Source organism: Phyllostomus discolor, chromosome 3 (genome assembly GCF_004126475.2).
Source record: "Phyllostomus discolor isolate MPI-MPIP mPhyDis1 chromosome 3, mPhyDis1.pri.v3, whole genome shotgun sequence".
NCBI lineage: Eukaryota > Metazoa > Chordata > Mammalia > Chiroptera > Phyllostomidae > Phyllostomus > Phyllostomus discolor.
Genome location: NC_040905.2, coordinates 76942570 through 76962688, shown reverse-complemented (window position 1 = coordinate 76962688; position 20119 = coordinate 76942570). Strand labels below are relative to the sequence as shown.

At 37.0% G+C, this 20119-nt stretch overlaps 1 pseudogene; it reads right to left on the bottom strand.

The window, feature by feature from the left end:
* Positions 1 to 18907: 18907 nt before the first annotated feature.
* On the bottom strand, positions 18908 to 19007 carry LOC114513481 (annotated as a pseudogene).
* Positions 19008 to 20119: the final 1112 nt, after the last annotated feature.

Below are 20119 nucleotides of genomic sequence, written 5' to 3'. Positions count from 1 at the left end.
AGTAATATGTATCCATTTTAAGTATGCACATGTGTGTTGACATAGGTATGCACTCATGTAACCACCATCCAAATCAAGATATGAGAAATTTTCATAACCCAAGAAGGTTTCTTCATACCCTTTAGTACTCAATTCCTCTCCTTTCTCCCTTCTCCAGGAGAAATATGAATATGAACACTTTTGTATCTGGCTTTTTTGCTAAGCCTAATATGTTTGAGAGTCATCCATGATACTGTGTATATAGTTAATTTCTTTTTCTTGCTGAGTAGTATTTCATTTATGAATATGTGATAATTTGTTTACCAGTTTACTTGATAATAGATTTTTTTTTCAGTGTTGGTGTCTATGAAAATCTATATAAACAGGTTTCATAGACATATGCTTTTGTTTTTCTTGGATAAAGACTTAGCAATGGGACTTCCAAATTATTTGATAAATATGTATTTAATTTAATTTAATATTACTTTTTATTAATTTTTAAAAAAGATTTATTTTTAGACAGGGGGAAGAGGGAGAAAGAGAGGGAGAGAAACATCAATATGTGGTTGCCTCTCACACACACCCTACTGGGGACCTGGTCTGCAACCCAGGCATGTTACCTGACTGGGGATCAAACCAGTGACCCTTTGGTTCACAGGCCAGCACTCAATCCACTGAGCTATACCAGCCAAGGCTGTATTTAATTTTAGAAGAAAATGTCAAAATGGTTTCCAAAATGATTATACATACATTATATGTAAAATGTGACAATAGTGCCTTTTGACTACCATGCATTTTGATAAAGTCCAGTTTATCAATTTTTTTATTTTATGGTTCATGCTTTTGTGTTCTGTCTGTGATAACTTGGCTAATCTCAAGGTCAGAAACACTTCCTACTGTATTTTATTTTAGTAGTATTATAGCTTTATGTTTGGGTGTATGATCCATATATATTTAATTTTTGTATATGGTGTGAAGTAAATTATTATTCCTTTTTAAAAATATGAATACCCGGTTGTCCAGCCTATTTGTTGAAAATTATCTTTGCCTCATTTAATTTTCTCCTCATGTGCCCACACACACACACACACACACACCACATATAATACATATGTGTGTGCACATATTTACATATGCTCTTTGAATATTTATATATTTATATACTTACGAACTCTGTTCTCTTGTTTTGTACAATAGATAATTATGGCAAATGTCACACTGATTTTAAGTAAACCTCAAAATCAAGTGGTTTGAGTCTTTCAACTCTGTTCTTATTTTTCAGTATTGTCCTGGCTACAATGTGTTTTTTGCATTTTCATGTACATTTTTAAATCAGCTTGTCAATGTCTACAGATTTACCTTCTGAAGTTTTAATGGGGTATCATTTAGTCTGTAGATTAATTTAGGAAGAATTAACACCTTAACTGAATATTGAGTACTCCAATGCATGAACATAGGGTACATGAAGGATCAGAGAATCAGAAAGAGTGAATGCCCTGGGCAGTTTGCACAGTCAGCTGATGGCACAGATGGAGGAAGTCACGCTACTAGACACTCAGTACACTGCTGAGCCTTTCAGCCCAGCATCCTTACATGTGTGCAGACCATAGCACTCCTTCAGCTCATTCACGTCTGATAAGAATGTTTGGTCATCTCTTGCCTTTCAGAGGGCATTTCTCTTACCCAGAATATTCCTCCTCACCTCTTAGAGCTCCTTCAGTGACAATGGGAAGGTGTCCTCATTATGCAGCCGCACTGTGCTATCTGATATCTACAGGAGGGAAAACACCACTTTTGAACAGAAGGCTTCAGAAAACACTGATGTCAGAATGTTTCTGCTATGATTTTAACTTGATCCAAAAATGGATGGATTGGCAACAGCTTGTGAAACAAACAGTATTTATTGGTTCTATGCATTAATGCAGAGTTTTATTGTGGAGACAGGGTTTTCAGGCATTGCTTCACTTGCTCCTCCTTGAGATCAAAGGGCAGGGATGCAGGGGGCTGATGAAAGGTGGATGACAAATCCCATGATGCAGAAGAGCAACCTTCCTCCTTCTTTGTGGATGAAAATTTCACTTTTCACTCAGAATGTTCTTTAGTTCACAGTGCTTATAATGGATCTCTTAACATCCTGGAGGATCCTAGGTCTTCTATTTTATTTTTAGGTGGTCCTTTCTCAGCATCTAAAACATTTTTGTTTTTTGTAAAGTCTCCTCTGACTTTGTAAGAAACACAAGAAAAAATGAGGTAGTTTCTCTTGACCTCTGCTTTAATATCTGATGATTCTTAAGTTTTTGATTGAATATGAAACAATAAGTAATTAGGTACCAAATGACCCTAAGCCTTTATGCTGTTATTCTGCATAACACAGTACTGTGACACCCCCCAAATAAATACAACAATGGCTCCTGCGCCCTGGGGGACTCACAGAGCACTCTGTGCAAGGGAGAGGTGTGAGGCGCAAAACGAGGTAACTTCACATACAGCGACATTTCCTAAACATTATTTTGAGCCATGTTTGTTGTTCACCAAATCTTATACAACCCTGTGGCTTTTCTTCGCCCCACCTCCCATCTTTTCCCTTTTTCACTCCTGAATCTTTTCCTCTCAGGTACCTCCAGTTGTTCTCTTAGCACCATCAGGCCCCTTCTTCGGGCTCATTTCTTCATTTCTGCTTCCTTACATTGCCTTTGGAAATACAACAATGGACCCACAGCTCAACTCCTATTTTGAAGGTGAGGGAAGGAGAAAGCTTGGGAATACTTGTACTTTATTGCCACTGTTGGCATGACAAATGTCACATGGAATTGATCAGTGTTTTAGTAATGATGTCTCCATGGTGTATGGAGTCAGCTAGACACAGTGAAGTGGGTTGACCAGAACCAAGAAAGGGCAGCTGTTTTGCTTCCGAGGCTCCAGAAGTGTGAGAACCTGTGAAAAACCTGGTGTTAGAAGGTAGGTGAGGACTCAACTTAACCTGGTGCGTGTTACAAGGTCTATGACATTGATTAACCAGCTTGAGACCTGGTTATGCCACCTGTGAAATGGTGATTACAGATTTAACAAATGTTTGCTCAGTCCAGCACTCTGCTAGTCAGTGTGTATGTAGACATTTTTAAGATGGACTTTTTCTGAGGAAGCGGACAATATCGCTAGATGGAGGAGGGACAAGAGCACAGTGACCACAGTTTCGCCCACGCTCTTGTAGAGGAACGAGAAGAGCAAAGGCTGCAGCCACCCCCTGGGCAAGCCACAGTGCTTTTTGAATTGGTAGTAATAGTCGTTCTAGATTAAGAAAGGTGAGGATTTAATTACCAGGAAGCAAATGTTGTTCTTGTTCAAGAGGTATAAATTAATTGCCGTCAGGGGCCAGGCAAGTGATATAAATATGCAGAGTGGAGGAAGGTAGACAGAATACCAAAGGAACCTGTGTCACACTGGAGAGGCCATGCCTGTTTAAAGCTATTCAAGCTCAAAATAAATCTTTAAAAGCTCTTCTGAATGAATAAACAAAACCTGTAGGCAGATAATGGTAATGCCATGCATAATGTGTTTGAGGAGCACACTGTACACCGCTCTGGGGAAGTGGGGAAGCGGGCAGGGGCCGCTGGCACTGTCAGGGGAAAGTGCAAGGAAGAGAGGGCATTTGGGCCTGGATGTGGGGGGCCTCCTGTGTTGCTCTGAGGAGTTTTGATTATATCTTGTAGACAGCAGGGAGTCAGCTGAGTTCTTCAATTAGGTGGAGTGACATAATAAGGTTTGTTTTATAGAGTAATGTGTTGCTCTCAAGAAAGTAAAAAGAGTGGAATAAATTGCCCAGTGACACATTGCACAGATCCATGTGAGGCACGATGAGGCCCAAATCAAGGCAGTAACAGTGAGAATGAAGAGGTGGCGATGTACAAGGAGAGACCTCTGATGTAGGTTGAAACCAATCTCCTTGGAGTTCCTTGAAAGACATAATGTGAGTGAGAACAATTTGTAACCAGCACAGGGTGGTGCAGGTGGAAGGTGAGCTCCTCTCACATGGAGAGTGGCTGGGGTCATGGCTGGAGAGCCTGGTGCTCCCTTATTCCATTGTCATGGCTTCAGTGGATACTCAGAACTCTGGGGGAGGTGACCTGGAGTTGGATCCCTCTAAGGCTGACCTCTGTTCTGTAGAAGACAGGCCCTAATGCCACCCTAGACTTGGCCACTTCGTCTGGGCCTTGGTGCTTAGGACCTCCTCCTGCCCCCATAGATGGCTTCTTCTATAAACATTCGATTTTCTTCACTAAGAGAATAAGCTAAAAAGAGAAGACACTTATATCAGCAGAATTGTTACTCCATGTAAAAAAATAATACTAATACATCTTACAACTTCTAGTCGGAATCTGCTAGGCTGCTGCTATAGCAACCTCGACAGGGAGGACTCAATGCATCTCCACCACATCCCCTCCGAAGCCGTATACCTGATAGTCACCCTCTTAGTGAGGCTGTCTCTCTTCCATTACACCCACCAAGTGAAGATCCAAAGCAAAGAGACAGAAAATAACATCTTCTAACAATCTGCTTGTCATTTAGAAAACGCTCCCTGTATAAATGTCATGGAAACAAGCTGTTCTTGCAGAAAGAAAAGAAGAAAGCCCTGCCTCACTTGCTTCCTTTTCAGTTTCAATCTTAAGAATAAAAGGGTAACACAAAGCAAATGTTAAGTGTTTGAAAGCAAATATCTCTGGAGCTCAGCCATGGTATGGTTCAGCCACATCCAGCCTGCTGCTTGGCTCCAAGTAGCAGAAGTTCCAGATCAAGCTCTCTGTGTGAAGATCACCTGGATGCCATCCAGAGAACATGGACTCAAAACAGACTGATAGGAGACTATGAGTATTTTTCTTCTAATCAGAAAAAGATCCTTTGCTAGGTTACTGGCTACAAGGCCAACACATTTCTGTTCAATTAGTAAAATTCATGGGTATATAGTATGTACGATTCATCATACTTTGATTCTCTGTAGGAAGTCCAGATAAACGTAGCTCTGTTCTCTGTTCCTGAGTGACAGGTCTTACATGTCTCAACTGCCACAGAAGGCAGGGTATGTAAGGAACACAAAGAGAAGGTTGTGGTAGCTAAGAGCCTGAGGAAGGAGCCTTTATTTTCAGCTGGGATTAGCAGGCAAGGAGGGCTACAGAGAAAGTAACATTTGAACTAAGCCCCAGACAAAAGGTAGGATTCTAACAGCAGGATTAGGGGAGGAAAAAGGAATTATAAGGACACATTAAATTGAAACAAGGTCAAGAAAGTGAAAGTGTTACTGCTCCAAAGTTCATATGCTGGAAACTTCAAAGACTCGTATATCATAATTTGGAATAAGGAAAGGTCTATTGATCAAGAAGGCGCCAGCTGAGAAGACAGGAGACCTCGAGATGTCTCAAATCCATCTTCAGAAAGTACAGAGTTCGGGCTTCTTTTATGTCAAGGGAAGGGAGGAAATGGGGGGAGCAAGAGGTGATTGACACCCACCTCCAGCAGGAGTCTGAGGAAGATTGTGCTTAGTCTGTTGACACTAGCTGATGTGAGTCCAGTTGCCAAGTTCCTGCAAATTTTTGATAAAAAGCACATACCTCCTTATCTCAGGATAGCGAATTTCTGGTAACTGGCTGTTTTTGTAAAACTCTGGCCACAAGCAGAGGTCCTCTAAGGATTAGCATGTCTACATACAAGAAGCTATGAATCTAGAGGCCATGGGAACAAAGCAGGCTTGAACAAGAAGGAGCCAGAGAGGCCAAGTATTTCACTCTGTCACAGAAGTGCAATATTGGAGAAAAATCATGGAAGGTGTTGAATAACCTATAAACACCATCTTATCTGGCTGGAAAGGGGATTCAGACAGATGTAGGGTATGGGTGGTTAGTCAGTACTCACCTGAGAATCTCCTGATTTGTTTAGGGACACAAGATTTTCCTGGGAAAGGAACTTGAGTCATGTCACTCACTGCTTAGGGCTGAGTTATATAAACATGCATAGCAAAGTGGTGGGAGAGGCTACAATGAAACTAAATTATAGAGAGAAGCCGCAGAGCCTCTGGGAGAAAAAACTGCCAGAAAATTAAGCATAGTGAGTTAAACTCAGTATAATGGTCTGGAGTGTCAGAGAAGAGAACTGAAGAGAGTGAAAATGTATCCTTGTGAAAGAGAAGATTGCCAAAATTTTATAACTTGGGACCTAAGAGACCCAACTATATAATTCTTCTGAAAGAATAATAGAGATGAGAGGTTTTTATCTTCTGTTTACCACAAAGGAAATAGCTTCTGTGAGGAGTCGTAGCAGGAGCTGTTACAGAACAATCAGCAGGAGTTGAGGAAGGGGCCATGGCCGAGGAGGAAAGCAGTGCAATGGAAGCACCAGTGCAAACAGGCAGGCACTTGCATACATTTGCGTCCTCCTGAGAAGACTAGGACGCTGGGGAAGGAGCCCTGAAAGGAAATGGCTCAGAACCTGAAGTTCATCCAAAGGAAAATGCTATAAAACTGGAGAATTATAGGTTTAACACTTGGCACACAAATTGATGATGTACAAGAAACATTTTGGGCTATGTAAAAAAATTTGTGGTCGATTTTACGGGCAAATTTTCCAAGTGCTTTGGGAAGAACACCTGTTCTGAGCAGGCTAGGATTTAAGCACAGTGTGTTAGGTTGGCAAGAGAGTGGGATGTGCAGAAGAGTGAGGAGATCTTCGCAGGAGACCAGGAAAATGTAAGGACCTGGGCTAGGCTGGTTGGATACAGCAGGAAAGGGAAGGAGGGACAACAACCATTTCACTGAAGAAGCATCCAGCAAAGATAAAGGCTAATTGCTTGGTCAGTTGTTTGGTTAGACATGAGTGAGAGAAGCAAGAACGAGTAAAAATTTTATTGTGAAGGTTTAAGAGCCAAATATTAACAGTATTTATATAGCAGAGCTGTTGATGAATGAGCTTTAGTGTGAGATGGATTTGATCCTGCCTGGGCCACTTACTAGTGAGGGGCCTTGGGTGTCACTCTGCCCTGTTACATGTGTTTTCTAACCTGTAAATGGAGGGAATTACACGTGTATCTCAGGCTTAGCTCTTGGGTTAAATGATATATTTTATGTAACATAGTTAAAAAGATATTTGTCACAAAATTACCAATTTCTGGACAAAGGTGATGAACTTGTTTTAAATAATAAAACTCTTTAGGTCTTTTAAAAAAATCTTGATCATTAGTATTTTTGTGTAAAGGTGCTTTACATCTTCCATTAAACTTATTCCTAAATATTTGATATAGTTTATGTTACTGCTAATTGTATCTTTTAAATATTATTAATTCATAATCATTTGCTGCTGATTGGCTTTTCTATATTCACCTTTATCCAGCTAACACGCTGATCTCTCTTACTAATTTTATGGTTGATCTGTAAATTGTTTTGAAATATCTATGTACATATTTATATTGCCTATATCACCATGTTATTACAATATACTGTGTGGATGGTATTCTTCCTTCCTGTGTACTTTATAATTTATTCCATTTTGCTTCATTTGTTTTGTCTGAACTCTGTACTCTCTGAAGATGGATTTGAGGCACCAGTAAGTCTCCCATCTTCTCAGTTGGAGCCTTCTTGATCAAAACACCTTTCCTACTCCAAATTCCTACATTTTGAATTTTGGCCTTTGAAGCTCCCAGCACAGGAACTTTGGACCATTGACACAGTCACTCTCTTGGCTTTGTTTTAGTTTAATGTGTCCTTTGCTTCATAAACTATCCTATCCTCCATTTGATCTCAGAGGGTGAACTTTCAATGTTTTACCACTACAGTAGGAAGAGGAAAATCACTCCTCTTATTGGTGGTTTTCCTTTTCATTGTTTCAGCTACTATGGTCAACCATAGTCTAAAAAGATTAAATAGAAAATTCCAGGAATAGGCAATTCATAAGTTTTAAATTGCACACCTTTCTGAGTAGCATGTTGAAATCTCGTGCCATCTGAATGGTGCTGTCCTGCCCTGAATGTGAATTATCCCTTTGTCAAGCATATCCATAATGTATATGCTACCCTCCATTAGCTACTGTGGTACTACCCCAGGGCTTGTGTTCAGTTAACTCTTACAGTGTTCTAATTCTACATCACAATCCCTACATCACTTACTTCACTTCATCTCATCACATAGGCATAGAACAATAAGATATTTTAAGAGATACCACATTCACATAAATTTTATTATAGTATGTTGTTATAATTATCCTAGCTTATAATTAGTTATTGTCATTAATCTCTTATTGTGCCTCATTTATAAATTAAACTGTCATAGGTATGCATGCATAGGTAAAAACATATACTATATATAGGGTTTGGTATGCTCTGGGAGTCTTGCAGCGTGTCCCCTGTGGATAAGTGGGGGCTACTCTAAGATGTCTATGGTAGGGCTTGTGTAGATTCCTTCTATTGGATTAAAGAAACTCTCTTTTCCCAGTTTGCCTAAGTATTTTAATAAATAGAAGTTTCATTTTATCAAATGATTTTATAAATCTGTTAAAATTATCATATATTTTTTTTCCTTTATTCTGTTAATGTGGTGAATTACTCTGGTTGAATTTTCAATGTTAAACCAACTTTGAAATTCTTGAATAAACCCAGATAGATGAATAAGTAGATACATGCACAGACATATTTTAATTTCACTGTGCCAAAATATTGGTTCATAATTTTTGCCTTGGCTTTCATGAAGAAGATTGGTAGACAGTATTTGTTCTTGTAATATGCTTTTCAGGTTTTGGTATGACAGTTTTTCTGTCCTCATGGAATAAACTAAGAAATGCTTTTATATTTCTATTGTTGTTATTTATTTAAATGTTTGGTAGAATTCATTGATAAGTTTATCTAACCTTGAAATTGTTTGTGGTAAAGTTTCTAATTATAAATCTAATTTCCTTAGTAATATAGTACTCCTCTTAATTGCTATTTCTACTTTAGTCAGTCTTGGAAAGTTATAATTTTTAGGAAATTGTGTCATTTAAATTTTTAAATGTATTGCTTATGAATTTTTTATGCTATCCTCTTAATATCTTTTTAATGTCTGTGGTATCCTTTGTGATGTCTCCTTTATCATAAATTACATTGTTTGTTTGGTTTTGTGTTAGTCTTAATCACACTAGCTAAAGATTTATTAGTTTCATACATCTGTCTAAAAAAACCAAATTTCAGCCTTAAGACCTTCTATATTTTATGTTTTTTACCTCATTAACATATGGTATTCTGCTTTTCTAATAGAACTTTAAAGCTGTGCATTACCTTTAAGCATAGATTTAACTGTATAATATAATTTTGATGTTATATTTTCATTATCAGTCACTTCTGACAGGGCTGCACTAAAACTGAGGCCTAAATGATGAAGAATTCTCTGTACCCAGAAAGCTGTGTTCTCTGTCTGGGAGACAGAGCAGAATGCAGCATGCAACAGCCTGTGTAAACTCAAGGCAGAACATAGCTGAGTGACTTCCAAGAAGATAAAGAAGGCCAATGCTAATGAAGAAAAGAGCAGAACGTTAGCTAAGGCACAGGCTAAAGAATTACTGAACTAGAAGACAGATCTGAAGAGAATGTCCACAATGCTGTATAAAATAACAAAAGGAACCATATTTTTTGATCCATTCATTTACTGATGGGCACTTAGGTTGCTTCCAGCATTTGGCTATTGTAAATTGTGCTGCTATGAACATTGGGGTGCATGGGTTCTTTTGCATTGGTGTTTCAGGATTCTTGGGGTATAATCCCAGCAGTGGAATTGCTGGGTCAAAAGGCAGATCCATTTTTAGTTTTCTGAGGAAATTCCATACTGTTTCCACAGTGGCTGCATCAGTCTGCATTCCTACCAACAACAATAAAATAATTAAAAAAAAAAAGAAGAACACTGGATGATAATGATTCATGCATCTTTCAGAAATAATGTTTAAGCCCTGGCTGGCATAGCTCAGTGGATTGAGCGCGGGCTGTGAACCAAAGTGTCACAGGTTTGATTCCCAGTCAGGCCACATCCCTGGGTTGCAGGCCACGGCCCCCAGCAACCACACATTGATGTTTCTCTCTCTCTCTCTCTATCTCCCTCCCTTCCCTCTCTAATAAATAAATAAATAAAATAAAAAAAAATAATGTTTATATTATACAAAATACTGCATATTAAAATAAAATGGCAATCAAAGAAGGAACATACCCTAAAACCACAAGGATGCTTTTGTTTTTGTTTTTAATTTCCTATTATTTTTGCTATATCTGTCAACATACAGCTTTCAAAATTTTTTAAGTATGTAGCTAGGAAAACTAAACAAATAAACAAAAAAGCAAAAAAAAGAAAAAAAACCCCACCCAAAACAAAATGAGGTTAGGAGACATAGAATATGCAATGAGAATGTCTGATATTAAACTAATTGAGATTCCAGTAAAGGATTTCTGCAGGAAAGGAGAATAGAAAGACATGGAGAAACAATATTCAAAAATTTAAAACAACTTTTCAAAATTGCTGAATTATTTTTTTTAAATTTAGGAAGTCTGTTAATCTCAAGACACATACATAATAGAAATTAATACTATACAAATCATAATGCTACAGATAATCATAGAATTAGATTCAAAATTAGCAAGAGAAAACAGTCAAATTGTCTTAAAAAATGGACAAAAAGTTGCCTTTTAATTATAATACTATAAGCCAAAAGATAATGGCTTCTTATCTGGCATGTATAAAAGAATTATAACTTCATAAGTTATAAGACTGTAAACTTCACTATTAATCAGAGAAATATAAATTTAAACTGCACTGAGTGATTGCTCCACATCCACCAGAACAGCTGATATTAAACAGACAAACAATACTTAGTATTTCTGACGACGTAGAAGGATTGGGGCTCCCATACACTACTTTGGGGAGTACAAATAAGCACAACTAGTTTGGAAAATGATATAGCAGTAGCTATTTCAAATACCAAAGTTGAAGATATTCACGTGCCGTATGCTTCAACAATTTCATTTCTACATTTATGGCAAACAGAAATGCATACATATGTTCCCTGAAATACATGTATAAGAATGTTTTCTTCTTAATCAAAAATTCAGCACAACCCACATGAACATTAAGCATACAAAAGTTAATTGTGATGAAAGTATACAGTGGAAATGCTACAGCAATAAACATGAATGCCAGAAACCAGTGTACCGTGGATGGACTTCACAGGCAAAATGCTGTACAAAAAATGAAATACACAAATGCATGCATACTCTATGACTATAGTTACATAAAGTTCAAAATAAGCTAAGTAATCTCTGTTGCCAGCAGTTGGAATAACAGGACCTTTGGGGAGGAGAGAGGATGGTGTCTAAAGAGGTCGTGAGTGGTGCATCTGGGATCCTAATACAATGCATTGAGTTGGGGTCTTGCGATTTGTGTGCTTTTCTGTGTGTCCGTGTTACCTCAAACAGGCTTCTTTAACAAAACTTAAGCACGTTAAACTAGTTCTTACAAGGGAAAGTTTTATGTTGAATGTTGAGGTAAGTGCCCAACTTTGAAAGTACTAACAAGAATACCATTAAAAAAACAAAACAAAATGAAGATGGAAGAAAACACAGATGAAAGAAAAAAATAGATATAGAAGGTGAGGGAATAGTGAGTACATGAAACATAGTTTATTCTTGTATTATTTATTAATTATTGCATTATTTTCCATACAAACAACTGTAAACCCACTTTTGCTTCACCCTGTATTAGAAAAAAAACAAAGCCAAAGAATGGGGAAGAAATGTGAAAGAGCTAGGAATGATACTTAGTGAAATAAAAAAATAAAGAAACACTGTATGAGCAAGGCCAGAAGTTGGAGCTTTAAGAAGACTGATAAAACAGATAAATCTTGGGAAATATTACCAAGGCAAAAAGATAGAAGAAAGAAGGTACAAATAAGAAATTCTAGGACTTTAGATAGGGATTATGACAATGGACATAATAAATTTTTAAAAAATTAAAAAAATGAGAAACTTTATTCAAATAAAAGTTAAAGCATAATGGACTTGTTCTTACAAAATAAAAGATTTTAACTGACTGAGAAAAGAGAACTTCTTAATAAACTCAAAAATAATTAAAAAAAAAAGGATCAAGTGGTTAAATATCTTCCCATCAATAACTGCAGGCTAGATTATTTTCTAGACAATCTCAAGTAAACCCTTAACTTTAAGTACATTTTATAACTTTCAAAAGAGAAATCCTAAAATAAGACAACAGTTACTTTCACAGTATTAATACAGTATAAAACAGTAACATTATAGGCCAATGTCCTGTGAAATGCAAAGCAAAACTTCCAAATGAACTATTAGCACATTAAAATCTGCAATTAATATATATCTTAGAAATCATACCCAACATTATATAAGGAATATTGCAAAGTCTATGAAGCCCTACAAATCCATAAACAAAGTAGCACTCAGTGGGGGGAAATGAATAAAGGAATGAATAGGTAACTAACAGAAGAAGGAACCCAAATATCCAATAAACATGAAGAGGTATTCCAACGCAAATCAAAACCAGGAGCAGATAGAACTTCATGCCCATACAGTTACAAAAGTTAAAAATTGTGTCAATACTAATAGTTGGTAACTGTGATACATTGTGAACAGTTTTCCATTTGGTGCGATGTAAATTGGTTCCATTACTTTGGAAAAAAATTTGACCAAATTAGGAAATTTGAAGACATGCAAATTCTATTGCGGAGCAGTTTGCCTCCTAGGTGTATAGTGAGAACCGTGCTACTCCGAGTGTGGTCGGTAGATTGGCAGCAATCTGCAAACTGTTGTGACCAGTTCATGAAGAAATCAAAACAAAAACTAAAAATAAGCATTTAAAAATTTGATAGTAATTTGATGTTGCCATGTCATCTACTTTGTATTTTATGAAATTATCAATTCTGCAGTCAAATGGGACTTTAAAAGTGGAGTCTTTTTTCTAATTTGAAGTTCTATGATTTTATAAAATGTTATAATTTTTGCCTTAAAGTTGCATTTTAAAGTAGTATAGCTTCTTTTTTAGAAAGCAGTAACAGTCAACATTTTGGAAGGGTCGTCAAGGAACATGTATGAAGGACCCATGGACAAAAACAACAGGGTGGGGGCATTGAGTGTGGGGGTGCGTGTGGGGCAGGGGAGATTGAGGGAGGGAAATGGGAACAACTGTTAGTGAACAAAAATTAAAAATTTTAAACAATTAGAACAAGTGTCCAGTGAAAAGGCGCTAATGTGGGCCACTGCTCTCATTCATGCTATCTTCATGAAAGAGATAAAGCACTGGGCTTACTTTTCCATTACAAATCATAAATAATAGACAAATCAGTATTCTAAAATGCATTATTCAAGTCATTCTCCATAAAATGCCAACAGTACAAAATAGACTTGATGTAGACTATATGAGGATGTCATTATCTCTGCTTTTTGAAAAAATAGTTCATTTATTATTGTATTTTTCTCATTACCATCTATCCCCCTGTACCCTCACCTCCACCCCCCTTCACCACCACACTATTGTCCATGCCCACAAGTTCTTTTTCTTTTTGCCTGGATCCCTTCACCATCCCCAAGGCCTCGAACCCCGAAACTGTCAGCCGGCTCTCTCCCTGTGAGTCTGTCTCTATTTGGCTTGTTAGTTCAGTAAAAGCATTGCTCTAGATCAGTTCCTAACACTCACAGTAACCCTAATCCAGAACATTTCCTCTGTCTTTCTTTGTCTTTTCTAAAATTGACATTTTTGAAGAGTAAGGCTAGTTTTTTACAACTCAATTTATATTCATTTGTTTATTTTGGTCTAGTCTCTGAATTTGTCTAATAGTTCCTCATTACTAGATTCAGGTTATGCATTTTGGGTAGGAATCTCATATAAGTGGTGTGTCCTTATTGCATCGTATCAGGAGGCATATGACACAGGTCTGCGCCATTATTGGTGATGTTGCTATGTTTCCTTGGATAAGGAGCTGGTCCCCAGTTTTCCATTTCCTTTTTTTAAATAGTAAAATTACTGTTAACTCTTTGCAATTGGTAAAATAATGTATTGAAAGGTATTTTGATACTATATAAATATACATCCTGCCCTGGTTGGTATAGCTCAATGGATTGAGCGCAGGCCTGTGAAGCAAAGGGTTGAAGGTTCAATTCCCCATAGGGTACATGCCTGGGTTGTGGGTCAGGTCCCCAGTATGGGGAGTGCAAGAGGCAACCATACACTGATGTTTCTCACCCTCTTTTTTTTTTTAACAATTTTTTAAAGATTTTATTTATTTATTTTTAGAGAGGGAAGGGAGGGAGAAAGAAACATCAATGTGCGGTTGCTGGGGGCCGTGGCCTGCAACGCATGCATATACCCTGACTGGGAATCGAACCTGTGACACTACACCCTCTCTTTCTCCTTCCCTTCCCCTCTCTCTAAAACTAAAATAGATAAAACCTCCAAAAAATTAAAAAAAAAATATATATATATCCTGTTCTTTACAACTTTGACCTACTATAAGTAAAAGTTTTCCTTTTTTATTAAGCAAGGGCTTAATAAATATTTTTGTTTTATGGGTTATAAACTATTAATAATTTTGATGCTCAGATTATCCCAGATTTCTGATTTTATGATTCGTGAAGGCTGGCCTTTGTGTCCTTCATATCCTCATTTAAACATTTCTTACTTTTTGGCATAAGACATTCCCGGCTCATTTGAATTTCCCTGCTGCACTCCTGAAATCTGCCATTTCAATAAGGTGAATGGTATTCAGAATCCAAGATTTGGTCTGGGATATTTTTGTATCTAGGTATTTTTAGCAAATGGATTAAAAAGTGAAAACACAAACATACATTTCTATAAACATGTACCTATAGTCTTGTCTATGAGTTCATATTGATGCCTCCAATTTCATTCAGTTCCACAGAGTTCCTCCTAGCCTAGCTGCATTCTGCATTTCTAACCCCTTCTCCAACAGTTAGAAACCTGGTCCCACTGTCCTCAATTTATTTATTTATTTTCTCAACCTTCTAATGTACAGAAAGTAGTTTCAGAATTCCCAACACATATTGGTGTGAAAAACAAGCCTAACAAATTTAGACCAAAGTTATTTAGTGAAAGTAAAGTCTGTAGATCAGTTATACCTATGTTAATTTCTTGTTTTTATGATCAATCATACTAGGGCTCTTTCTTTTAGAGAAATCCATACATGCTGTGTTCTAATACCTGAGTATTTCTAGTTTTCACATTTAGCTCTCTGATCCATTTGGAGTTTATCTTTTGTATGATGTAAAGTATGGATATAACATTATTTTTTAATAATAATATACTTTATTTAACCCAATAATTCCAAATATCATTTCATCATGCAACCACTATACAAGCATTATTTTTTCTTTTTTAATAGTTCACTCTTTATCATAGTTTTTTCCTTTACCATTTATCTCCCATACCCTCTTCTACCTCAACCCAACCCCCAGCCCCTGTAGTCACCACACTGCCATCTGTGTTCATGAATTCGTTTTTTTTCTTTTGTTCCACCCAAAACATCCCCAACCCAGAGATGTCATCCTGCTCTCTCTGAGTCTGTCTCTATTTTGCTTGTTAGTTCAGTTTGTTCATTAGATTCCACATATGAGTGAGATCATACGGTATTTGTCTTTCTCTAACTGGCTTATTTTACTTAACATAATGTTCTCTAGGTGCATCTATGCTGTCACAAAGGGTAAAACTTTCTTCTTTTTTATGGCCGAGTAGAATTCCACTGTGTAAATGTCCCATAGTTGTTTTACACACTTACCTATACTTGGGCTGCTTCCAAATCTTGGCTATTATAAATAATGTCTCAGTGAACATAGGGGCGCATATATTCTTTTGAATTAGCGTTTTGGATTTCTTTGGATAAATTCCCAGAAGTGGAATTTCTGGGTCATAAGACAGTTCCATTTTTAGTTTTTGGAGAAAATTCCATACTGTTTTCCATCATGGCTGTACCAGTCTGCAGTCTCCTCAACAGTGCACTAGGTTTCCCATTTCTCCACATCTTCACTAGTACTCCTTGTCTGTTGATTTATTGGTGATAGCCATTCTGACAAGGTGTGAGGTGGTATTTCATTGTGGTTTTAATTTGCATTTCTCTAATGATTAGTGGTGCTGACCATTTTTTCATGTGTCTATTGGCCATCTGTATATTCTCTTTGGAGAAGTGTCCATCCAGTTTTTTAAGAATACCTGTCCAGTTACACCAGGTCATTTATTAAAAAGTATATCACTTATGTATCTACTAGTTCTTTGGCTAAATCTGATATTTATTTTTCTTTAAAAGCCATGACTGTTAATTTTTAGTTTATTTGATTTCTCTAGAGGAAAAGCATTCTTAAGATCTCACACAACAATTATTTTTCTTTTATTTCAAATAGTTTTGCCTTATATGCTTTACTATTATTTAGTGCACAATTCACGTCAGGTGTCACCTCAGAACTTTCATAAATCTAACATGGTCATCCTCTTATGATTTTGTCCTGGTTTCCTTGACTTCTTAGTCCAGATGAATTTCGCCTGACTGTTTTTGTTTACACTAGTCTAAATTATCCCATGTAATTTGGGTTTTAACATTGCCTATCATTTTATATGTCTTTTGTAAAAAGCATATAGGTGCATGTTGTTTTTAATTTAATCTTATATTTTCTATTCTTCGAGATTGTAAATTCAACCGTTGTTACTTATGTTAGCTGTTATGGTTCATCTTACTTTGGACACTTTGTTTTATTCTTTCTCATTTTTTATGCTTTCTTGTTTTTTGTTTCTTTTACCAAAATCATTTAAAATTTTCTAATTATCAAAGTCTAGAATGAAAACATGTTATTACCTTTATTCTCCACTTTTTTATACATGACGTTTTTTAAATACCTCTGCAAATAATTTTTTTTCTCTAAAAATTTGTTCTTCTAATTTAAAAATGCTGCTTTTTAAAAAGTAGAATTTGGCATTTTAGTAATTTCTCAGGTCCTCTTTATTATTAATACAGGAAAAATGTCCTCTTAATGTGACTCTTCATAGAAGAAGGAGGAGACAGGATTCTCATAAAGATATGAAGAATTCCCCTCTGGAGCTGTTCACCCATCACTAGAAAATGTCTGTCCACCTTGTTTTCCCACTGCAGACTGCTTTAAGAGTAATATCACCTTTGTCACCCATGGTATCTGTAAAGTGACGTAAGTCTCAATGTTCATGAGCATGTTTTAGAACAAATATAAATGGTACAAAATTAAGTTTTTAAAGAAAGGAAGTGGAAAGTGCCCTATCTCAGTCATATGTAAGAGATGGTACTATATCCTCATAATACATATTTTTCCCCTAACAAACTGAAAAAAAAATATTGGCTCATTGAAAGCCTTTTATCCATTCGCTGTTAGTTTCCACTCTGAGACAATGATTTTATCCAACAGAAAGGTTAATTTTGGACTTATATTATATTCCTAAAGCCCACAAAATTAGGAATGTTGGACATAGAAATCCCATTTTATAAGCCGTAAAACACATAAAAGTGGGAGTCAATGAGATAGAGAAGAGAATTAGAATTATGTATAATCGTATTGTACATGTACAAATGGAAGAGACAGGCCTGCATGAGCCCCTGAAGGAGTGGTAGGTGGCACAGTGAAAATTCTGGTCTTAGACAGAATTGTGTAGATTTAGAATGTTATCACCAGAAGGCGTTAGATTTTGTTGTACAGTATACCAAATGTCTTCTTACTAAAACAATTTTGATTCTGCCTTTACAGTAAAGATATAGTCTAGATATTTTTATTTGGTATGTCATACTATTCCTCATCCACCGTCAGAGGAAGATGGCCACAATCCCTTCAGCATGGGAGGTGCTGAGTGACTCAGTGTTCGTTGGGCCTGGCTTCAGCAGAGGTAATAGGTGGCATTGCCTCAGAATCTTGGTGGCAAAATTGTGTGACCTAATTCTGCTGTCACTCATACCCCCAAAATAGGCCCCAGGGCTTGTGCACATTTCCTTTTGAGTTAAACTAATTTGGAGTCCCCACATGTTTTCATTTAGCTGAGGATGCTAAGTTATCACTGCTACCTTTGGTCCAACTCTTGGGTGACTGTACCAGTACATCCCCAACCGAGCACCCCAAGCCCTAGGCATGGAGGACAAGAACCTCCACATTCCTGGATTTTATTCATGAACAGATTTTATGCAATGGCAAGAAGAGGAAAAAGTATGTCAGAATCACCAAGACAAAGCATACACACCTATTGATATTCTAGTTCACATTAGACAGAAATCAGTGATAGGACCAGGAAGTAAATAAACTAACCCAGAATCCATCCCTTGATGTAAGAATTAGACAGATGTGAGGGAGACTTTATAACCTATACATACAGTTAGCTGTTAAAAGCTATAATAAAATAGGCATGTAATGGGGTACTTAGTATTTGTTGCCTTATACTGGAAGTAGTAATAAAAAGTATCTATCATCATTTGGTAAAATGCCAGGCTTTGCAAAGTCTCACTGTTATCTATCTTTCAATACTCATTTCACAGATAAGAAAAAGGGACAGAAGGATTAAGGCTGTCCAGATATACAGAGCCAGCAAGATGCAGAACTAATTTCCAAACCCAGGTATGACTTTTAATCTATTTTTTTCCTTACTGAGAACAAGTTTTTATTCATCTTAGAGAAGGGGTGAGGAGGAGAGAGAGAGAGAGACAAGACAGACAGTGACATGAGAGAGAAACATTGATCAATTGCCTCCTGTAATGCCCCGATTGGAGGTCGAACCTGGAACCTAGGTTATGTGCCCTGACCAGGGACTGAGCCCACAACTCTGTGGTATACAAGCCAATGCTCCAACCAATTGAGCCACCCAGCCAGGACTACCCTCATATTTTTCTACATCATTCTTAAGACTTGGCAAAGGTGTAAAATAGGAGAGGCCTATTGTATTTTAAACCGATAAGAACAGATACTACACTTGATCTTAGCCAAGAGGCCGAGAAGCGATGGGGCTATAGTTTTTAATCCATCCTTGGAGATTCATATTAACCCTAACCAACTGGTTTTTCTCCCAGTTTCCATATTCTGTTTGGAACAAAATTATTTGATTATTCCAGATACTTTAATGGAGAGTATCTGGAAAATTTTTACCAACAGGGGAGAAATTAGGGAAAAAGCATATAAAACTTTATAGATGAGCCACCTGTTATAAATTTGATTCATTCTTACTGGAATCCTCATTTTAGTGGCTAACCTGTGACACTGTGTACAAGGAGGGGAAGTAAAGAAAATTATTAAGGAAGGTGGTCCCATTTGTAATTCAAACTGATTTGTGGTAGCCATATGCTCTTGTGTTGACTGTGGAGAAATAGGGAGGCCAGGGTGATAGGCTGAGTTGTAACTACAGACTCAGTCAATATTAGAAATGTTGAAAAACAGAGTGCAAATTAGAACAAGACATCTATCACCACGAAAGAACAGTCAGATCTAAGGAGCCCTCGGAGGATTCTGCATAATGTTCCTGGAGGAGTCTTGGTAGTCTTGGGTGAAGGAGGGTTCACTCAGCGTATCACCAGCTACGGTCTCTATGCAACAGATAGGTCCTCTCTTTCTCTTTTAAATTGTGGTTATTTGGAATTTTTTAAAAATTAAAGACAAAAGATCCCACACTTTTGTTGAATCATTACCAGTCTTCATATACTTTGCATACAGGAACAGGAAAAGTAACATCCATTTAGAAGACAAAAGAATGACGTCTCAAACGAACTGCAGCTAATTTGGAAGAAGAATAAACCCAAGGTAATAAAATCTAAATTAAAACTCTTTCTTCTGTTTCCTTCAACAAAAGGAGCAATACATTATTCTTTCTCTAGTCTTCTAGTATTTTGGGATGGTAGTGCTCACTGATCAGTAAGATGATAATTAGTCTTAATTATCTGCTACTTTGCCTTTTAGTCACAACAGAGGTAGAATATCCAAGAATTAACTGCATTTCCCTGGTTGGTGTGGCTCAGTGGATTGACCTGCAAACCAAAAGGTTGCTGGTTTGATTTCCTGCCAGAGCATGTGCCTGGGCTGTGGGCCAGGTTCCCAGTTGGGGGTATGTGAGAGGCAATGAAA